Source organism: Gavialis gangeticus, unplaced genomic scaffold (assembly GCF_001723915.1).
Source record: "Gavialis gangeticus isolate Ggan-Ray unplaced genomic scaffold, GavGan_comp1, whole genome shotgun sequence".
Lineage (NCBI taxonomy): Eukaryota > Metazoa > Chordata > Crocodylia > Gavialidae > Gavialis > Gavialis gangeticus.
In genome coordinates this window covers 65,677,083-65,683,916 of record NW_017729025.1, presented here as the reverse complement: position 1 = coordinate 65,683,916, position 6,834 = coordinate 65,677,083, and positions in this window count along the sequence as shown.

The following is a 6,834-nucleotide window of genomic DNA, read 5'->3' as shown; positions in this document are numbered from 1 at the left end:
CCGGGGACTACAGGGCAGACCCTACATTGAAAGACTGCGGGACCGAAACCTGTTCAGCCTTCACAAGAACAGGCTGAGGGAGGACCTGGTGACTGTCTATAAACTCACTAGGGGGGACCAGAAGGGTTTAGGGGAGACACTGTTTCCCCTAGCGCCCCCTGGCATGACAAGGAACAATGGACACAAATTATTAGAGAGTAGGTTTAGATTAGACATCTGTAAGAACTACTTCACAGTTAGGACGGCTAAGAGCTGGAACCAACTTCCTAGGGAAGTGGTGCTGGCTCCTACCCTGGTGATCTTTAAGAAGAGGCTTGATGCCTACCTGGCTGGACTCATTTGAGTCCAGTTCTTTTCCCGCCCAGGAGGGGGGTCGGACTTGAAGATCTACAAGGTCCCTTCCAACCCTACTTCTATGATTCTATGAAAAAGAGGAAAAACACAAACAATTTACCTTCAACTCTACCATTTGCCTGGCCAATGTGCATTTAAAATGTTAGCACAGGATCTTTGCATTTTCTATAGCACCAGCACTGCATTTTGTTGTTTTATTCAGTACATACTCTTCTTTTTTTAGTACAATGGTAGATATATTTGCCATGATATAAAATGAATTAGAATAATAACTAAAAGGACAGAGTGGAATCCATTGTTAAGGAGAATAGCAATTATTGAAAAATACACACACTTGCAAATCCATAAAGTGCCCTTGTTTCTGAAGAGGGAGGGCTGTTTAAGAACAGGGAGGCTAAAGGGCCTGATTAAAAAATAACGGACAGACTCCTATTGGCCTCTATAAGATGGATCCAAACCAAAGTGATTCATACTTGCACTTTATTGGATACAAATTAAACTGCAAAAAGATAAATCAGGCAACCAGAAAAATATAAAATACTTCCAAAATATCCAGAGCTAGCAGGCAAATTGGGAACAGGCAGAAACAGAACCCAGATATCATGCCTTGAAGTCTTGCAATCCAGTTCACAGATAGCTCTGCCAAAAAAGGTACCCAATCAGCCTGTAAACTCTCATAATTCAATGAGCTCCTAAGGTACTGAGCAGAATCAGGATTCTTACTGAAACATCGGAGTACAACCAAAATCTCAACTGTAATTAAAAATAAAATTGTATACAAAGAGGCATCAATAAGCTATTTTCCCCTTTGAATTATTCAAAGGTATTTGATCTTGCAAGTAAAATTATTTTCCAATATTAGAAACAGTCAAACAGAATAGATGTATTTGACTAATATGTTTCTAACAGTTGATAAATAATTCATAAATATATGCCCTCTGTTCATTCATTTCTGTAAATTATTAAATAATAAATCACCCAATAAAATGTTATTGATTTTTCCTTCAGCAAATAGACTGCTCCAATAATATTTTCATTATTTTGTATTGTTGTTAATTTTTTATGAAGTGTTTGGACCCAAAGTGACTAGTAATTTAATCATTTTCAAAAGTGACTAGTAATTTAGTTTTTCAGTGTTCAGCCATTTGCTTTATTTCTGGTGACCTGAGGATGATTTCATGACTTTAATGAAAATGCATCTTTGCTACTATAGCCCTTTACATATTATATGTTTCATGTTTCTCATTTATCTTTACTTGTCCCCATATTTCCCCTTTCAGGAGACAAAAGGAAAAGTAGCTATCCAAGTTCTAATCTAGTATGTGCTGTTTAGCATTTCTTTTCTGAAATCCTGCTCCATAATGAAAGATTAAACTTGATGAATTTCCGTTTCATCTTTCTTTTTCTAAGCTGTCAGAAAATTCCTTCTTTTAAAAATGACTATTGAAGGGTGCATGTGTGGGTGCACGTGTGGTCCCTTGGATTATCCTCAAAATGTGCAGATGACCATTACTAAAGAAGTGGTAGAAACAGCATGTTCACAAACAGAAACAGCAGTAATCCTGCAGTCAGGCTCTGACAGGACACTTCCTGCTCAGGACTAGCATAAAGTTTATAGGAAGCAGAATAATGCACATTACTCACTTGCATCCATATATATATCTAAGCTTCTGCTGAACCCTTGAAACGGAGAGCATACCTACTGATTGAGCAGAGATGGGCTATGGGTGACAGCTTCAGGAATGGGATTTAAAATGGCTGGGTCACAATTTATTTCCACAAAGCACACCAAGGAGTCTCTGCTCAAAAGCCCAGCTTGTCAACACCACAAATTATCCTCCATCATTTGGCAGTTCATTCCTACATACAGTGTGATTGCTCTCTAAAATGAAACAGAAAAGCAAGTGTGTTGCACCAGGAAGTGGGGCCCCATCCTTGTCTTCTCTAATTATATAAAAACCCTTGATGTTTCTGTGAAAAATATTTTCAAAATGGTTGGAAAAACACAGCATTATTTTTGACAGTTTTAAATGACAATGTTTCTCATTTAAAAATGATCAAGATTGCCAAAAGTGAGCAGTGAGCTTGGGTGCCCAATTTCAGACATCTTAAATTTCTAAAAGCAATAGCTCTAGCTCTCTGCAAATCAGGCTCCTTTACATGTCTCCAGCTGTTAAAGCTTTCATTTAATCCTTGATAAAGCAGTTATAAAACTAAGATTTAGTCTCTTTTTATTCTTATTATTCTAGCCTGCATCTGTATTTTGCTCTTATTACTACAGCAAAGCACATAAAGGTAATTGTCTATATGAATATAACAATAATAATACTTAGCTCTTACATAGCACTTTTCATCTGATCATGAAGGATGATTACTTGATTACTTCGTTTTATGGATCAAAAGACCGGGACACTGAAAAGTTGAATGATTTCCTAATGCCAGGCAGCTGGTAAGTGCAGAGACTACAATTAAACTCAGGTTTTCCTGATGCCTATCTCCTGGCCTGTGGTGCCTCTCTAATTCCACACAGGCACATGCAATAGATATGTATTTCATTAGTAGACTCCTGCTGCTAGTGTTGATAATTAATATGCGATATTCAGACATTTCTGGCAACAGGCCAAAGACTGGACATTTTCCTCCAGTTTGAAAGGACCTGGTTGAGCAGACAGTTTCAGCTAATCAAGTTAAGGAAATGTTGAAAAACACAAGGCAAATTAAATGAAATGACAATTTGCAGTAATTCTTTTACATGCATTTGTCTCCTGGAGCATATTTCCTAAGAACTAGACCCAAAAGAGAACTTGCCTAGGCCCCTACATTGGAACTCACCAGAATTTAGGCATCTAAGTCCAAAGCTGCCATCCTGAAGGCTTCTGTTTAGCTGCCAACTCGCTCTACAGTTACTGTGCTTGGTAAATTTTTACTTGACAGTTCCTTAGGCACCTGGAAGTCCTACTCCAATTCATTCCCACAGCGGTCCTTGTTTAAACAGAGCCAAGCAGATCAGCTCCTGACACCTAAGCCTGACTCAGCTCCAGAAATGACAAGCTGGGCTTTTGGAGCAGAGGAATTTTACCTGCCTTCCCTGAGGAACTTGGGCCACCCCTATCTCACAACAGGCTCGAGCTCAGGCTCCACACAAAATGCCATGGTGGCCAGCTCTTTCTTTTAAAATGCAGCCAGTGGTGTGTTTTTTTTCAAAAACCTAATGAGTAGAGTTTCATGTACCTCCTCTGGCTCAGGAGATTCAGCTCCACCTCTTCCACTGGCTGAGTGCCCTGACCTGAGACAGAGGAGGGACTTAAACTCTAACTAAAGGACACTCCCCTTTGGGGTGGGGGCGATCCCCGTTCCACTCCTAGGACTGTACTTTTTTGACTTTATCCAATGACAATTTAATATAAAATATATGATCTGGCACCAGAGCATAAACCAAAACCCAGGTCTTTTCCTTCCTCACTAAGCTACAGAGATGGTAATTCTCAGCTTCTCTCTTCCCCGGACAGTCTTTGATGCATAGTAGCACTGCTTCAGCAGTGGCCCTAAACCCAAGTGGCTTGTATCCTACCAGATACAGCACTGTATGTGGAGGTGTGAGTTCAGCCCCTTTAAGCCAAGGAGGGAATTGAAGCTAGATCTCACACAGCTAGGGTGACTGTTCTAACTACTAGACTATTACATAGAAGGAGGTTGCTGTTTTCTCTAACCATGTTTTTAATGAAAGGAGTAAGCCCTGCTCATTTCCTTGAAATAAATGAACTTTGCTTCAGGAAAGATTCAGGAGACTGGATGCACACCTTGCTGGAGTTATTTGATCCCAGCAGTCTTTCCTGCCTAGAACAGAGAGTCTGGACCTGATGATCTCCAGAGGTCCCTTCCAGCCCTAAACGTCTGTGACACTGGATATGGAGATGAGAGAGGCACCTCCTGGCAGCCCTGGGTGGAGTTCCTAAAGGACAGAATTTAAAATGTATTCAGGTCTCATACAGAAGTGCTAAGCTCTCCTCATGCACTGTGTAAGGGATACAGACCCCTCAGGGCTCTGGATTTCAAGCGGGAGGCCAAACACATAAAAGTTAGGTACCAAAATGGCACTTCGACAAAATGGCAGATTGTGGGCATCAGAATATTGTAAATAGCTTAAGAATTAGAAGCCAAAAGTGAACGACAGTAACATTTACATGTCTTCCAAATAACTGGCCAGCAGTCAGTCAAAACTCCAAGTGCTCCTTAGGCCGCTTTTGAGGAAACAAAGTTTTCCAATGTAGGGCTGACATTGGCACCAGTATTTCATAAGGGACAGGAAAACATGTGATTTCTGAAAAAACAAGGCTGAAACATTATAATACAGCAACAAAAAGACTGCCAGTCTTCACTATATTCAGGGGAATTCTTACAGCCCATTGTGGCACCAGGACTAATGCCCCCAGAGGTCCCAGTAAATGATTTGCCCTTGTAGGGACGCTACACATTCACCTTATGTGAAGCCACTTTTGGGGGACCTAGTAATGGGGGGGGCATATCTGTGTCTTTGCTGATGCTCTGTTATTTCAGCATGAAATGGTGCAGTCTCCATCTGTGACCATTTCTCATTATCATGTTCAAACCTTTATCACCTCCCTAGTACTTCCAGCCACCTCCTTCCTAGCTCTGAAAGGCATGGACACATTAAAGCTAAAGCCTCAAGATGACATTTAAATGACAGCATGAATCATTTTATTATTGATCATTGTAATGAGTGAATTGGAAAGAGTAAGAAATGGAAAATGCTGCAGGAAAAGAAATGAAGAGACAAGAAAGGAAAAGAGAAGAGAACTAGAGAAAGGAGGATTGTAAAGAGCAGCAGCAAAATAGAGGAAGAAAGGTGAATGAGCTTGTTTTCCCAGTGAATGATGCTGAATGCAACAGGGAACTGAAGAAATAGTAAATAAGGATGACAGTTTAGTTAATATCTATGTGTATCAGCGTCTTTTTCTACCCTTGATCTTTACACAAACTTTCCATTGATTTCAGTCAACAACCAGACAGACAAAGAAAGGGGAGCCAGAGAAAAGAAAGCAGAAGGAAAGAGACCTATATCACTGTGGACATTAGGTCAGCAGCCTTGCAGCCAGAGACTAGAAATAAACCTCAATATCCTACTTTCCAGAAACTCAGCTTTAATTAACAACAACAACCAAAAAAAGAGTCCCTAGCTATTAGGGTTGTGAAGCAAACCTCAGAAATGTGTGCTGTGTCGTGGGAATCAGCAGAGAGCCTGGGAAGTGCCTCTGAGAGATGGGCACTGCTCCAACCTTTGCAGGGAGAGGTTAGGTCAGGTAGCCCCTGCTGATGGCTTTGGTGTCACCACTGTTAACTATTTGATTCCTCGTGTGAGAAAGAAGACACCCACCTGCGTGGTGTACTAGGAGGCATCTCGCAACCCGGTGCCTTGATTTGAAAGAGACCCCCAGCCCTTGTCGCCCACCACACCTACGCAGCGGGAGCCGGAGCAGAGCCCGCCGCCTCGGGCCAGGGCGCCGGGCTGCCCTGACCCGGTTTGGCCAGCCGCACTGCCTCCTACGAGCAAGCTCCCGTTTTTAGCCCGCTCCCGTGGGAGGGACTTAGCTGTGGGGTGAATCTCTCTGCTTCCCAGGCTCCGGTCTGCTTCCTGCCGGCAGAGCGCCTTTCTGGAGTGATCCGAGCAGGTGGAGGAGGCCGCCCTATGCTTTGGCAGCCGACGGAGTTCATTTCAAGGGACCAACTGGCAGACGAAGCGTTTATCCCTCGGCCTCGAAGAGCGGATCGGCTAGGGTGGCCTTGCCTAACATTCAGCTGAGCCGGGACTGACAGATGTGTAAGGGAGGTGGTGTGGATTTGGGGCCCGCCCTGCGCCGCAGCCCTCGCCATCACTCCCTGCGGCCGGCCCGCCGCACGGCTCCGTGCTGTCAGTGCGGGCTCGGCAAGGGCCTAACGCGTGGCCCCGGCCCAGCACCAGAGCAGGGAGGGAGCATGGGACGAGCTCCCCACACCCCGGGGCGGGCGGGTTGCCGGCCCGTGCACGAGCAGCGGGATCGGCCCGCACGTGCCTCTTTCCAGTGTCTGGTCTGCATCTGCCTGTTGAGGGGTGTCCTCGGGCCGGGGCGGCTGCGAGCAGACGCGGGCCCACAGCTCTGGGGCAGCACACGGGAATGAGGATGCCCCTCGCATCCCTCCTGCAACGCCGTCCAGAAACCCGAGCCCTCCTGCCCTGGTTTTTGGTTTGCTTTGCTTTTTTGTTTTTTGCATCGGTTCAGCACGAAATGTTCCGGCGCTGATGAAAGCCCGCAGATCAGCTCAGGGCTGGGCCGGGCCCGCTCGCCAGCCCGGCCCCGTCCTCTCCCCGGGGGCTGCATGTCGCACAGCCCCGGGGCACCGCAAGGGCCAGGCAACGCGCACAAGGGCTGCCCGGCGCCCCGGGACCGGGGAGCTGCTCGCGGAGCGCGGCACCGCCCCGCT